The sequence below is a fragment of the Dasypus novemcinctus genome, chromosome 22 (assembly GCF_030445035.2).
Source record: "Dasypus novemcinctus isolate mDasNov1 chromosome 22, mDasNov1.1.hap2, whole genome shotgun sequence".
In the NCBI taxonomy this organism is placed as follows: Eukaryota; Metazoa; Chordata; class Mammalia; order Cingulata; family Dasypodidae; genus Dasypus; species Dasypus novemcinctus.
The window spans coordinates 18427753-18444932 of record NC_080694.1 but is presented as its reverse complement, the minus strand read 5'-3'; the positions used below and the strand labels follow the sequence as shown (position 1 = coordinate 18444932).

Genomic DNA, 17180 nt, shown 5'->3' with positions numbered 1-17180 from the left:
CACCCCAAAACCCTTATGTCATTTCAGTAACATCTTTAAGTCCAGAGTCATATCGAAATCAGTTATGGGTGGGATCATTCATGGACAAATTTCATTTCAATCGATGGATCAATGAAAACTAGATAATAAGGTATTTGCTTCCAGGATAAAATGGTAGGACAGGTAAAGGAAAGACATTTCAATTTCAGAAACAAGAAATTGGAAGGAAACAGGAGTCATGTGTCCCAAGGTAGTATGAAACACAGCTGGACAAACTCCATTTATATTCCAATTTCTGAGGATTATCTGTAGTTTGAGGCTTTGTCCTGTGGGTCAGCTGTAGCAGCAGCCCCATACTTCCCAAGCACTAGGAAAGAGACCACGCTCATCCCAAATACAGTGGCATAAGCCCCACCCCCTCTCCAAATACCGAGTCAGAAGTCATGCTCTATCCATGGGCTGGGGGGTGGCCTCTCTGTTCGCCTGAGGAAATTACTTCTTCCCTGAACTCTGCTTCCATGATACTTACCTTGACATCATTTTTTCTTTCATTATGTCCATCTCTATCACTTTCATTCCATGCTGGCAATGTTTCTGTGGATTGGTTCATATTCCCCAGATAGTTATGTTTAATTTGTAATTTGTTTTCCTGCAAATGTGAACCTATTTGCAAATAAGATTTTTCAAAATATTATTAATAACTAAGGTATGACCAATTTGTGAATTGGATCTTTGCAAAGGCTATTCAGATTAGGGAAAATTGAATTGGGTTTGGGGTATGTCTTAATCATTATGATTGGAGGCCTAATAAGCAAAAAACATTCAGATGTAGTAAGTCAATAAAAGCCAAATATCAGTGCAAACGATTGGGTAAGGCACAAGAAGACAGACAGAGGGGGTGGGGAGAGAGGTTGCTGCGTGATGGACAAAAAGGAGGAAACATCAAATTCAAAATGTTTTTTGTTAAGAGAATTCAAAATGACCTGGGAGGTTACAATTATGCAGTCTCAGGCAGAATCTCACTAACAGCCACTATAAACAAAGCCTCAAATATGGGGTGTTCCTGTGGTATCTAGAGCCATCTGGACACAATAGGCAAGTCACACAAACCCAAGAAATCAGCACTCTGTCAGTGGAACTTACCTTGAAATATATGACAACATATTTCCCCAATGTAACAGTTACAATAATTTATAATTTCCCTATACATGATTCTTCTACCCCTTTTATTGGAGCCTACAATTAGCACTATACTCATTTAATACAGGTTTCAGAGACATAAATCTTTGGTCTCTTAATATGCCAGTTGAGCCTTGAATCATAGCAGCAATGCAGCCAATAACTCCTCTCCACCTCATCAGACTCACCCAGGACACTAACAAAGTAGTGATGGAGAACCCCCATTCAAAAAACAGTATCTACAACTTCAAGCAAAATAGTTCCTTCAATATGCCCCATAGGATCTAAGCCCCACCTTAAAATGAGGCAGAGTGGACAGCACCAACCCAAAGTCCTCAGGTTTGAAGAGTGTACAAACATAAGAGGGGAGTGCAACCACGGACATAGTAAACTTAACATTGTAATAATGGAAGAATGTGTAACTTTGTCATAAAGAGTAGTTACCAGAGGTTTGAGGGGAGGTGGAAAGAATAATAGGTGCAACATAGGGAATGTTTAGGGCATTGGAATTAAGTGTAAACCTCAATATAAACTACAGGCAATCCTGTAATATTTCTTTATTAATTGTAACAAATGTACCACACAACAGTAAGATGTAATTAATAGAGGAAGGGGGGATGGTTGACAGGGGAATCCCTTATATTTTTGAGGTAAATTTCCCGTAATCTAAAACCTCTTTAAAAATAAGTTTGTTATAATAATTAAAACTATATACAAGGAAACATGAGGCAAACAGTACGTATTAATATTACAGGAGGAAGAACTGGGGAGGGGAAGCTTTCTCCTGGGAATGAAATAAATGCACAGATATTGAAATCTTAAAAAAAAAAATTGTACTATATATTCAGGAAAAGAATATCATCAGTTAATAGTCAGATACATGTAGCTCTATCCCTATCCCCACTAGGATAGGAGGGGTTGCTGTTTTTCCTCAGCCTTTCCGGGCAATGACAGGCACTTTAGGCCTGAGTGGACTAGACTGTTGGCACCTGGGGATTCACCCTCACTTCCAATAGAATAGGAGCAGTCTGGTGTTTCCACAGCCTTTCTGTGCAACAGCAGGCGCTATTGGGAAACAGGGACTGAAATGTTGGGTCCCTGTGAATCCGCCTCCATGGCACAATAAGATAAGAGGGGGCTGGAATATCCTTAACCTCTCTTGGAAAGAGCAGGATCTTTTAGCCCACATGGACTGAATCACTGGGCACTGCATTAGTCAGCAAAAGGTGTGCTGATGCAAAGTACCAGACATCAGTTGTTTTTTTAATAAAAGGTATATATTTTGAGTAGAAGTTTACAGTTACCAGGCCATAATGTGTAAATTACTTCCTTCATCAAAGTCTGTAGCCACATTGTGGAGCAAGATAGGGCAATGTCTGTGAGAGACCAGCCTTCCTTCTTCTTCTGCTTGAGGTTCTGTGGACCTAGCTCCTTCTAATCTCAACTATAAGCTGGAGTAAGTCTCCTTTTGCTCCCCAGGGCTCATTTCTCCCTGGGCTCAGTTGCAGCTGTAGACTATAAAGATCATCTCTCTTCCTCAGGCTTCTGATATGTCTACAGAGTCATCTCTATTCCCTATTTTTCTTCTCCTGTGGGTTTACTTCTCAGGGTTCCTCCTCAAACCTCCAAACTCCCTTCTCTGTGGTGCAGTTTCTCTGTGAGTCCTCACCCACCAAGTGTCCTCACCCATCAAGAGTCCTCACCCACTCAATTTCCTACTCACATGGTCCAGTCACAGCCTCAATAATTATTTACTCAAGTAAAAGTGAAAAATCTGGACCCAGTAAAATCTAGTATGCCCAGAGGAACAAAACAGTTTACATAATCCAATATCCATTTCCAGAGTTCATAAACAATATCAAACTGCTACAGGCAACTCTTATTCCATACCAAACCCTTAAAGAGCAGAAGGGTCAATACTCCCTCAGCCTCCCAGTGCAGCTACTGGTGCAATCAGTCCACATGGATTAAACAGTTGGGCAATCTGGAGGATCCATTCACACACCTGGCAAGGGGCGAGGGGACCAGTGTCATGTCAGTCTATCTGGGCAACTGTGGTCATTTTGGACATGCACAGCGTAGATTGCTACCCACACTTGCATCACCATCACCACCACAGGCAGGAGAGGAAAGCGTGTAAAGCTTCATAAGACTTTCTGGGCAACTACAGGTGGTTTTTGGCCTGAAAAACTTGGCTTATTACACATGGCTGTGATTATGTCCCTTCTCCTGGCAGAGGAAAAAGGTGGGAGAAGATTAAATAGTTCCTGGGGCAATACAAGCAGCTTCAGCCTCCAGACCTTATAGTATCAACTACATCCTTAGCTCCTACTACACAACCAGCAAGGGAAAAATGGAAAGAAAATCTTTAATTAAAAGGAGGAACTGCACCATCTGGAAAGGCATATGCTAAAACACCAACAAAAAATTACTATCCTTATCAAGAAACAGGAAGATATGGTCCAGTCCAAGGAACAAGGTAAGCTCTCACATGACCTAAAGGAGTTGAGATAACTAATCATAGATGTTCAAACAAATCACCTCAATAAATTCAATGAGATGGCTAAAGAGATTAGGGATATTAAGAAGACATTGGATGACCATAAAGAAGAATGTGAAAAGCATACATAGAAAAATAGCAGACTTTATGGGACTGAAAGGCAAATAAATGAAATAACAAATACAATGGAGTCATTTAATGGCAGATCTAAGGAGACAGAAGAAAGAATCAGTGAGCTTGAAGACATGGCCTCTGAAAATGAACATAGAAAAGAACAAATGAAGAAAATAATGGAAAAAAATGAACAGGGTCTCAGGGAACAAAATGACAGCAGTAGACAAGCAAAAATTCATTTCATAGGTGTCACAGAAGAAGAAGAGAAGGTAAAAGGGGTAGAAGGAATGTTTGAAGAAATAATGTTAGAAAATTTTCCAACCCTATTGAAGGACATAGATATCCATGTCAAGAATCTCATCATACTCACATGTGAATAAATCCAAACAAACCAACACTGATGCACATATTAATTAGAATGTAAAATTCCAAAGGAAAAGAGAGATTTATGAGAGCAGCAAGAGAAAAACAATGTATAATAAACAATGGACACTCCAAAAGACTGAGTACTGATTTCTCATTTGAAACCACAGAGACAAGAAGGCAGTGGTATGCTATATTTCAGATGCAAGACAAAAACTGCAAGCCAGAAAAATTGTCTTTCAAAAATGAAGGTGAATCTAGAATATTCACAGATAAATAGTCTGTAACTAAGAGACCAGTTTTGCAGGAGATACTAAAGGGAGTGTTAAAGAGATAATTGGAGGAGAGTCTAGTTCTAGTAATGAATATATCAGTAAAAGTAGCTAAAAGTGTAAAAATTGTGTTGAAAATAAAATATGACAGATAAAACTCTAAAGTCAAAATGGATAAAATAAGAACAGCCTTTAGACTAATAACATTGTATGTTAATAATTATACTCCCCAATCAAAATACCTAGAATGACCAAATGGATAAGAAAATATGAGCCATTTATATGCTGTCTAAAAGAGATTCATCTTAGCCCAAGAATAACAATATAATGAAAGTGAAGGGCTGGGAAAAGATATTCCATACATGTAATAACCAAAAAAAAAAAAAAAAAAGATAATAAAAGCTGGAGTATCAATACTTTATACTATATAGTTATTTATACTATATTGGATGAAATAGTCTTTCAAAGATACAAAGAAGGACATTATATAATAATGAAGGTGTCAATTCACCAGGAGGCAATAACAATCACAACTGTATATGCACCTAACCAGGATGCCTCAAATTACATGAAGCAAACCTTGGCAAAAATGAAAGGAGAAATAAATGTCTCTATGATAATGTTCTGAGACTTAAAGACACCACTCTCAGCATTAGATACAACATCTGGGCAGTGGCTCAGTAAAGAGGCAGAGAGCTTGAATAATATAAATGTGCTCGATCTAATAAGACTATACAGAACACTGCCTGCCAAAGTAGCAGGATATACATTCTTCTAAAGTGTTCATGTATCTTCCCAGGACAGACCATATGCTGGGTGATAAATCAGATCTCAAAACTTCAACACGATTGAAATTATACAAAACACTTTCTCTGATCATAATGGAATAAAGTTGGAAATCAACAAGAGGCAGAAAAAGGGAAAATACAAAATATATGGAGATTAAGCAACATGTTCTTTAATAACCAGTAGGTCAAAGAAGAAATTGCAAGAGAAATCAATCAATATCTTTAGGCAAATAAAATGATAACACAACATATAGGATCCTATGGGCTGCAGCAAAGGCAGTACTGAGAGTAAAATATACAGCCTTATTTGCTTACATTAAAAAAAGAAGAAAAAACTAAAATCAGTGACCTAATAACAGAGCTGAAGGAACCTGAAAAAGAACAACAAACTATTCCTAAAGCAAATAGAATGAAAGAAATAAAGATCAGCAGAAATAAATGAAATTTCAAACAAATGAAATCAATAGAGTTAACAAAACCAAAATTTGGTTCTTTGAAAAAATTAACAAATTAACAAGCCCTTATATAGACTGACAAAGAAAAACAGAAAAAAAAAGATGGAAATAAATAAAATAAAAATGAAAATGGGGGCATTACTAGTGAACCCACAGAAATGAAAGCGATCACAAGAGGATTCTATGAACAACTGTATGTCAATAAACTATGCATTGTAGATGAAATGGAAAAATTCATAGGAATGTAGGAACAAACTACACTGTTAAGAAATAGAAGAGCTCAACACTTATCACAATTAAATAGACTGAAACAGTCATCAAACAGCTCCCCAAAATGTAAAGCCCAGCAACAGATAGTTTCACTTGGTGAGTTCCACCAAGGTTTCAGAGAATATTTATTACCCAATCTTACTCAAACTCTTCCAAAAATATGAGCAATAAGGAACACTATCATACTCATTCTATAAAGATAATATCATCCTAATACCAAAAACAGATAAAGATATTACAAAATTAGAAAATTACAAACACATTACCCTAGTGATTATAGATGCAACCAAGTACTTGCTAATCCAATCCAACAACACATTAAAAGAATTACTTATAATGATCAACATGGGTTTTATACCACATTTACAAGGGACATCTCACACAAGAAAATCAATCAGCATAATAAAGCACATTGAAAATAAGAAGGAAAAATCACATGAGCCTGTTTACTGATGCAGAAAAGGCATTTGATAAAATACAGCATCCTTTCTTGATAAAACTTCTACAAAAGGCATATATTGAAGGAAACTTTCTCAAAATGATAAGGACCATATATGGAAACCTCCCAGCTAATATTATACTCAATAGTGAAAGACTGAAAATTTTCCCGTTGAGATCAAGAACAAAACATGGATACCCACTGTCACTTCTGTTGTTCAATATAGTGCTAGATGTTTTAGCTAGAGCAATTAGACAAGAAAAAGAAATAAATAGAATACAAATCAGAAAGGAAGAATTAAAAATTTTGGTCTTTGCAGATGACATGATCCTATACATAAACAATCCTGAAAATTCTACTAAAAAGATGCTAAAGCTAATAAACAATTGCAGTAGAATGGGAGGATACAAGATCAATAGGAAAAATCGTTGGTGTTTGTATAAAATAGTAGTGTGCAATCTGAGGAAGAGTTACCAAAAATTTATTTTACAATAGGGATTAAAAGAATCAAATAGTTAGGAATAAATTATCCAAGAAATAAAACACTTTTATTTTAAAAATTACAATGCTTTGCTAAAAGAAATTTTAAAAAAGACAAATAATTGGAAGAAAGTCCATGCTCATGGATTGGAAAACTGCGTATTAAGATGGCAATTCTACCCAAATTGATATACAGATTCAATGCAATCCCGATAAAAATCCCACAAGCATTTTTAAAGAAATGGGGAAAAATATCAAATTTATTTGAAAGGGTAAGGGGTCCCAATTTGTCAGAAACACCTTAACACAGAAAAGCAAATTCTACATGCTCTCACTCCTGGATTTTAAATTTTTTACCTAGCTACATTACTGAAAACAGCATATTACTTGCATATAGATAGACAGATAGACCAAGGGAACTGAATAATGGTTCAGAGTCTTTCACATCTACAGACAAGTGACTTAACAAGACTGTCAAGCCCAGTCAGGTGGGACAGAACAGTCTATTTAACAAATGGTGCTGGCAGAATTGGATATCCATATCCAAAAATTTTTTTAAAAAAAGAAAGATGACCTCTATATTACACCTTAGCAAAAATTAACACAAACTAGATCAGAGACCTAAATATAAAAGTAGAACCATAAAGATCCCAGAAGAAAATGTAAGAAAACCTCTTCAAGAATTTGTGGTACATGGTGCATTTTAAACTTTACATTGAAAACACAAGCAATGAAAGACAACTTGGATAATTGGACTGCTCAAAATCACGCTTTTGTGATTCAAAGGACTCTGTCAAGAAGGTGAAAAGTCAGCCCAATCAATGGGAGGAAAGAATTGGAAGCCATGTATGCAATAAAGGTTTGGCTCCCATTCTATATGAAGAGATCATACACTCAACAATAGAAGAGCAAGTAATCTAATTTGAAAATGTGCAAAACATTTAAACAAATATTTCTTAAAAAGGAAATACATTTGGCCAAAAAGAACATGAAAAAAATTCAAATCCTAGGGATATATTCAACAGAACTAAAAAATGGTATGTGAGTAAACATTTGAACATTGATGTTCCTAACACATTATTCACAATTGCCAAAAGATGAAAGCACCCAGGTGTCCATTGATTGATGAATGTTTAAAAATTGTGGTGTATGCACATGATAGAATATTATGCAGCAATAGAAAGAAATGAAGTCGTGAAGCATACGAAAATGTGGATGAAACTTGAGGACATTATGTTGAGTGAAGCAATCCTGACACTAAAGAACAAATTAGCTGATGATATAATCCATAACAAATGTTCCACAAGTGTGGTGTGTTTATGAAGGGGTGTTGTATGGGAATTCTGCACATGTGCTTGATTATTTTGTATGTTCTCTATTTCTGTATTAAAATTTATTTTTGTAAATCTGAAGGAATTAATTTTCCAGTAGAATGTTAAAAATTGGGGAAAAACATTTTTGTATACATCATATTAGACATAATTACAGGATTTAAACAAGAGATAATTTTCTAATGTGCATTCATGCCACAAGACTTGGCAGATGACAGTGACATTGGCTGTAGGAAGAATTGTGCAAAACAGTTAAAATTTAAAAAACCTACCTCTTTATGGAGAAGAAGATTATTTCAATTGGAATATTAAAATAGATTTTGTGATCAGTGGGAGACATTAAACAGACATCTAAAATAAGTGAATTGTGAATTAGTGAATTATTCACAATTAAATAGATGGTAATGTGAAATATTTGGTCAAGAACAGCGAGCATTTTCCATTTTAGCATTGCCAAGTGAATGACTAAAAACAACAGAAATTGTAAGAAGAGTCTGTGAAGAGTGTTTCATACAACACTGACAGGATGGTCATTTCCTTTGATGAAGAGATGAAGGTTCTGTAAATAAAGTTAAGAATAAACATGAAGGAATTGGTTATACTAGTATATACATTTAACTACATATTGGAGAATTATGACTAATAATGTAACAGGGTTTTGCTGTTACTTAAATAAAAATAGAATATACAAATGTATAACTTTTTCCACACAGACCAAATATCATGAAAAAGATATGACCAGGAAAACAAAACAAAACAAAACAAAACAAAACAAAACAAAACAAAACAAAACAGATGCAACATGAATGGGAAATATTTGTGGAATTTTTATCAAAAAACACTAATTTTAATTTTTTTTGGGGGGTTATGGTATTTGTTATATTATCGCACACCTCATGACTTCCTCTATGCACTGTATATTTAGGACTTTAGCTATTAATATTTTTCCCCATTTGTACCATGTTCAAATCCCTTCTTCTCCTTCTCTGAAAATAGGTCATAATTCTTTATTTTCTGGACATTTGTCTCCTCACCTTGCTTTTTTTTCTTTCATTCCTTGCATAACATCATTATGTCACATCATTATGTAACATCATTACAGAAGAATGCTATGTTATGTAAGGATTTTCCTACTTACCATTCCTCTTACACTTGCAAAATAATAAGAAAATCACCTTCTAAAATCCTCATTCTGACTGTGAGGATGTTTACTATTAATATCAATAAGACAAACATGAGATAAAATCTTTGTGTATTTATACACAAATCTTTGTATTGAAAATAATTTGACATTTAGGTATCTCTTCTAGTCTAGATCATATGCAGGGGATATTGAACATGTTAAAGTCTGGTAAACTTAATTCATTTTTTAAATAATGAATGTACTTTAAATAAAAAATGGCTTTCTTAAATACTGTCCTTTTTTTTTTTTTTTTTTTGCTTGACATGTGCTTGTCTTGTTCTCTCTACTTTCTTTATGAGTTTATGTCTAGGGCTGTGCTTATCCTCATACCTATCATAGCTGTCCTAGCCATAACCACTGCCCTGGGAATTGGGATTAGCTGTTTATACAAAACTTAGCAGGTCTCCCACCATTTCTCCCAAGAGTTCATCAATGGCAAAGAAGAAACTAGTCCTGCCTCAGAAGCCCTTAAACAACAGATAAATACCCTTGCTGCTGCCATGGTGCTTCAACATTGCAGAGTTCCAAACATGCTAACAGTGGTATATGGAGGAACCTATCTGTTTTTCAAGAAGAAATGCTATGTCTAGATAAATTGCTCCAGAACAGACATTGACACCAGTTGAAACCTACAATATTAAGCCCATCAACTTCAGGAGAATGTAGCTTCTGGAGACACCTGGACTTTTTCACTCCCATGGGCCAGTATGTCATGGCTGGACCCAATTTTAGGGGCTGCTTACACCATTTTCTTTATCCTTTTAGTAAGATCATATATCTTCAAAATTCCAACTAAGTTTATTTCTTCCAGAACCAATGCCTTCCAGAACAAGGTATTCGTCACAGAAGGATTTCATCCAGTTCCAACCATGGTGCTGGATGTGCCTTCCCACATCCTCAATAGACTATCCAGAGAATTTCACACCCCATCAGGCAGAGACTTCTGCCCATAACCAGCTGGAAGGAACTAACAAAGAAAGAGCATGATCTTTCATCTCCCCCTTAAGAACAAGGGTGTAAACTCTGAGGGGGTATTTGAAACAGTTTAGTATAGAGAAAGAGAGAAGATGAGTCAGCTAGGAACCAGCAGACATGACCTGAAACCCCATCTGGAGACCTGAGCTAAGGCTGCTACTAAGAACAAAGCTGGTAAGACCCAACTGACGCCATGATGTCCTATTTGAAACTACCCTGTGGTCAAGAGGAAGCCCTGCTTATATGTAAACAAGTCTCCCATTTTGTACTGGATAATTCTAAACAAAGGACTTGATACTTGATCCCCTGAGGCTTAACACGTGGAAAACCATAAGGCAACCAATCAGAACAAGAAACAGGCCCCTCCAAACATTAGGAAACAGGATGAGGAAAGTTCTTATAAAGGCTTACCATAAGGCAACATGCATGCATCTCACCCTCTAGCACACTTGCACCTGAGTCCGGGATGGTGAACTTTTTTTTCTTCTATTTCTTAATAAATCCTTTACTCCCTTATTTAACCCCCAAAATAATGTAGAAATATAGGCAAAGTTGTTATGTATATAGAGTAGAAAATGTAACATATGAAACATGCCACTTCCTCTTTGACAAATTATTTTCTGTGACAATCAGCAGATCATTTTTCATAAATGTAAATGTCCTGCACCATGTGAAATAATTTATTGCATTATTCATTTTTATATTAATGTCCACCAGTGGACATCAAGAACCTCAAGACAAAATATCTTGCTTCTACTTCACTTATTTCCATGTTCTGAATCATTTCCTGTTACATATTTTATTCACAAATACATATTTGCTCACCAGAGATTTACAAAATATTGACATATCTTTATTCCCATCCAAAGTCCTGATACAACATGTGTTCTTTGGATAAGGAGTATTTTTCATAAAAAATAAATTATTCTTTAAAATCACTGAATCAAATAATCATAGTTTACTCTGGAAAAGAGAAAACATACCTTGTATTGAGAAAAGATGCCATGTATGGTATCAATGAAATATTTAGGAGAAACCATGAGAACTTGTAAACCAGTTATATTTAGAAGAATAAATAACAAAGATGTCATGAATATCCTAAAAATGTAGCCTAGTGAAATTGGCATTCAGTGGTACTAACTGAACAACTTGAAAACAATGAAACACTTTGATGGTTGAGGAGAAGGAATAATTTCATATTTAAAGCGTGAAAAATAAATTGTACTTTGTATACTCTGGTAAATAAGGAGAAGAGAAAGTTGGAAATACAAGAATGATAATAAAGATTTTAGAGTAATAAGTAGAGCCGAGAAAGTATTTGAATTCGCCCAGATACAGTAGGTGGAAAAAAGAATGTTTTCTTTTTGAACAAGCACTCAGTATTATGGAAGAATCTGGAGAAATATAAACATTTACATGATGCTAAGTTAGAGAAGTAAATCCATGTTGAGGAGAAGAATTATTTAGAGCTGAAAGAGTAGCAGCTCTGCAGTGATATGCGCTGATATTCTTCCATTGGCCTGGTTACCAGTGTAAATGGTAAACCAGTCAGTGGACAGCAAGATCATGAGTAATGAAGTTTGAGTCCAATAACCAGTAATTGAACTTTGGAAGAATCCACAATTTTCAACCTTCTAGTACTTAATATATTCTTCCACAATACAGTTTCTGCAGAGAAACCTTCATGTCTTTGTTCGTCAAACAAGAGATAGCAAGGTTCAAGATATAGGTGTGACAGTGGAGTGAAAAATGGAAGACAGAGCACCCTGGTTGGGGCATATTGGGAGGCAGGACTCATTCTTCTGTCCTGAGTGGAAGACAAACAGAGAAAAACAGAGTGAGAGAAAGAGAGAGAGAGCAACTACAAAAGTTTCTGTTTTCTTAAAATGTGCATATCTTTGGTATCAGCCACTGTATTTCACTTATATTTACCAAAACCTTTTAATTCTTTCTGACATTTCAACATTAATTCATTTGGTTATGATTTACAAGACATGAATTTTTAAAAATATTTCCTTTTAAACATTCTACCTCCACATTTTTTGTCAATATTTATTTTACTCCTATCCTCTTTTCCAGCCCCCATAACTGGTGGTAATTACTTTCATTCCCTATTATTGAAGGTAATCTCTCAACCAACTGAACAATAATGCTTTTAATCTGGAAGACAAATTTTTTTTAATGAATAGATTGCCTTTAAACTGCTTGACTTCTAGGCTTACATTCCACACCTAATTTTGTTATATTTAATTCTATAACATTTCAGGAGTTCTGAAACATAAATTTCTTGTTTTTATATAATTAGTTATTTTTATTTTACATGCATATTTTTACCTATACATTGTTGTCTGATTTGACACCTGGGATTTATCTGTAACCCACCAATTCTGAGACTTTTCTTCATGCTTTTTTTCTCACAGAACCAGAGAAGGAAGATTAGAGCAGAACTGGGTAGCTAAGTCTTCACATTCTATATTTAATAGACAAACTGTAATTCACTCTTAGGTATATATATGCATATGTATAGGTATGAGTATGTGTATACATAAACAATAAAGATAAGAGTCAAGTTTGACTTGTTAGGTGCTGAAGCTACCCCTCTAGGTTTTCTACACTCAAGCTATTGAAATACCCTAAACCTCCACCCAAATATGGTAGACAGGCATGACATGCTTTCATTTGAAAAAATTTACTTTTAAAGAAAATTTTTGAGGTAGGAGTGAAAAACATGCTACCTAAGGGAGGAGGATTTATGATTGATTGGGGGAGACACATGGCATAAAGCAGAGCAGGGGAAAGTGGCAATGATGGCCTTGGAGACATGACACACTTGGCACTGACTGGTGGTCCCTAATGGGAGCTGCTTGCACACTGGGAAAGATGGAAAGATAATGGCTTGGACACAGCTGCTGGGAGAATAACATTGACTTAGTTGATTTCTGGGCAACTAGGTGACTCTTTCCATTTCTCCATGGACAAATCCACTATGCCATTTGACTTACCCTTTTCCAGTATTTGCTTTCTTGAGGACTATGTGCCTTCAGGAGCAACAGGTTCTCTGTTGATCTCCAGTCCTGGGCAGGGTGGTTCATCCCTATGGCAAGGGAGGGTCCTAACCCCATATCCCCTTCCAGGTACTCTCCTGAATAGTAATTCAAGGCCTTCTTTTCTATATTTAGGTTTAAATTGGTTCCTTGTAACATCCAATGGACCTTGACCTTAGGTGCCTTGTGATTCTGTTGGACCAGATTTCTCCCTCTGTCTTCCTGTTGGATGTAGGGGCCTGGCATGTGACAATATCTCTTCTGTGCATAGGTGGGGCATGGGACTTGAAGTCCTTGGAAAATAAACTGAGTCAGGAGAACTTTCAGCATCACAGCATGGAATGTGGCTCCGGGGGTCTCCCTCCAGTTGGAATTTTTACTCTCTCAGGATGCTCTTTCAGATTTGGTTTCCCTATATCTTGTTCTACCAACAAGCTTAATTTTGTGGGGCTTTCATTAGTGACTAGATTCCCCAGATTGAATAATTTTCCATTGCTAAATGGGAGTAACCAAGTTCACTGGGCTTCAGAGAGTCTCTTGATTTGGGTCTGGGAACAGTGGGCTTCACAGCCATGATGGATTCCTCATATAAATGCTCTGGTCGATCCTCAATGCTCAGGAAGGGAGGGGGTGCTGGGGTGTCTTGATCATCGTCAGGTAATTCTGAAACTATTCCAGAGGTGAGTTCACAGCCCTGTCTCTCTTATATTGGAAATCGACCCCCCTCATCTTCCTTGAACCATATCAGGATGTCTGCACTTCTCATGACTCAAGTTTATGAGCTCCTTTAGAACAAAGTGAAGACTGAAAAAACTTCTATATGCCATATGAAAGGATTCAGGATATCTCCAGGTTAAGGTCTTTGAAAGATGAAAAGAAAGACATTCTTTATAGAGAACATTGTGAGAAGGTGGAAATGACTAGCTATTGCCAGTAAACTACATCTAGGTCAAGGCTGAAATGAGCAAGTCTGAGTCCTAAAGGCCAGAGGCTATTCAAACAGAAGATGCCAACCCACCTGGATACTGTGGAGATAAGTTCTCTTAGCCAGTGCTCAATAGAAATGGAGGCAAGTCAGAAGGAATCAGCATTAAGAGGTATATGTGGCAGGAGGCAGATTTGCCCCAATGGATAGGGTGTCTACCTACCACATGGGAGGTCTGCGGTTCGAACCCAGGGCCTTCTTGACCTGTGTGGAACTGGTCCATGCACAGTGCTGATGCATGCAAGGAGTGCCCTGCCATGCAGGGGTGTCCCCCGCTTAGGGACGTCCCATGCTCAAGGAGTGCACCTCGCAAGGAGAGCCACCCAGCATGAAAGAATGTGCAGCCTGCCCATGAATGGAGTTGCACACATGGAGAGCTGATGCAACATGATAATGCAGCAAAAGAGACACAGAATCCCAGTGCCACTGATAAGGATAGAAGCAGTCACAGAAGAACAGTGAATGGACACAGAGAGCAGACAAATGGGGGGGGGGAAGGGAGAGAAATAAATTTTTTAAAAATTGGATTATGTGATGGTAGAGTGGAAGAGTGTGTGGTGGAGCAGGGCAGGTGATTCTGGGGGATTCATGGGGTTGCTGAATTAGGGTAGAATGATATCCTGAGAGAATGTGGTCAGGTGAGGACATATTTCTCTTGACTCTGCCTTGACCCTGAAAGAAAGTCTGGGATCCAGTACTCACTCTCCTCTCTTAGGGAAAGAGCAGACCTCCATTATTTATAAACAATTTGACTTTCTACCTCAAAATCATGGGGTTCTATGTTCCTTTCTTGTTATTTTTTTCTTTTAAAGAGAATAAAACATTTTCTATAATTTTGCCTTTGAAAATCTCAGATAAAGAAGGTTTTTGGTTTTTTTTTCTTTTTTTGTGTGTCTTAATGATACTTTATTGGTAGTTCTTTGCTATGGATGGTGTAATCTCTGAATTCGGGGTGCGTTGCGGTCACCCCTCGGGCTGAAGTGTGGTTTGCTGGCCTGGCGGGGGAGCAGCCACGGCAGGCCAAGCCGCTGCCCCATAATAGGGTGGTTGGTCGGACTCACCGCCACCCCTGAAGGGAGCTCGGCATGGGTGCAGAGTGCCCTCGGGTCTCCCCTTCTCAGCAGCCATGCTTCCGTGGCCGCCCCTCCTCCCGGATGGCGCCACACGATGCCTGTGGGGTGGCACTCTTCTTCTTCTTTCTCCCTGCACAGGCGCAGGGCGGAAAATTCCAGTCTGCCCTTTTCCCCTCCCCCGACATCAGCAATAGCCAGGCGTGGGCGGAAAAATCCAGTCTGCCCTTTTCCCTCCCCCCGACAGCAGCAACAGCCAGGCGTGGGCGGGAAACTCAAGCCTGCCCTCCACCCCAGCAACAGCAGCCACCAATCCCTAAACCCTGCCCCTTCCCCCAGCAACAGCGACAGCCAATCCCTAATCACCACCCCTCCCCCATCCAGTACCGCCCACTGACCTTTCTCCGGCAACCAATCAGAACAGGGCGTGGCTTCGACCAATCAGCCTTCCCCAGCCCCTATAAAACTGTTGCCTCTCCCTCAATAAAGTGGACTTGCGTGTTTACCTTGTCTCCGCGGTAGTTCTTCTGCCGTGCGCCCTCCAGTCCTGAGAGCCCCCGACAAGGGCCTGGCCTCCCTTGTCCCCAGTTCGTTGCCTGCTTCTCCGGGTGACCCCTTCGTCACCGGCTTCTCCGGGCGACCCCTTCGTCGCCGGCTTCGCCAGGCGACCCCGTCAGCTGAACCGTGCAACCCCTTGTGAGACCGATCCCTCGTCTGCTGCCGGACCGACCCCTCGTCCCAAGTGGGACCGACCCCTCATCCCAAGCGGGACTGACCCCTCGTCCAGAGCTGGACCGACCCCTCGTCCGCAGCCAGACCCCACCTCTACCGACCGAGCAAGCCGCTGCAGTGCGTGAGTTCTCTCAAGTAGGATTCTACTCCCTGAGGCCAGAGCTCAGGGTTTAGCTTTCAGAGACTCAGTCCTGCTCTCCAGATAAGCCCTAAGACAAGGGCTTCCCCTAGAGATACCAGACTGGGGAAGGGAAATGATGAATAATTTTTGCTTGGCTCTGTCCCCCAAACATTTCCTACACTCTCTCAATAATTTTAACCCCAAAGACACTGAACTGCGTTGCTTGAAACTTACCCTTGAGTTAGTTCTCTGACACCCACCAAGAGATTCATCTATGAGTGTAGATATAACCCTTCTGTCTTCTTACCCTTTCTCCCTAAAGAAATGTTTCTCATCTTTCCTGCTAGGGCCTACCTCAGGGTCTGTGCAAACATAACAGATTAAGTAAAATGAGAGGAACAGGGACAGTAAAAATCCAACTATGCTGGGGGATGTATCTGGAATTCCCTTACTTGATATCTGTCTCCTTCCTCCATAAATGTATTCATATGGAGTAGTACAGAAAAAGTAGAAAGAACAATATCTCACATAATAAAAATAAAATCCATACCACATTCCATGTGGATGTGTTTGTGCTAGTCCATGGGGCACAGTGGTGTCTCGGGAAGTAGAGTTTTGTCTTCATCTTCCATAGAACACACCAGCCTCAGTCAGCTCTGAGCAGTGGACACTGAGCCTGTGCTGCCTGGAGATTCAGGCCCGCATCACAGAGCCACAGAACAGCCAGGGAGTTTTCAAGGGTGGGGGAGGGGCTGAGAGAAGAGGAAACCCAGCCCCTCCCCCACCTACAGACCCCTCAGCTCAGCCTGGACCTTGTTCTTTTCCAGCTCCATAGTTAGAGAATATCATCTGTATGTACCTCTGTACAATGTCTATTTATTCCAAATATCATCAGAGAGG

General features: G+C 38.7%; 1 long non-coding RNA gene across 1 annotated transcript in view; it reads right to left on the bottom strand.

Moving 5' to 3' along the window:
- The window catches only part of LOC131275195 (uncharacterized), an 87833-nt gene extending 70919 nt beyond the window's left edge, over nucleotides 1-16914 (bottom strand). Inside the window, exon 1 of the long non-coding RNA XR_011647124.1 lies at nucleotides 16831-16914. This is a non-coding gene — a long non-coding RNA (uncharacterized lncRNA). The remainder of the gene's footprint in view (nucleotides 1-16830) is intronic.
- Between the last annotated feature and the right edge of the window lie 266 nt (nucleotides 16915-17180).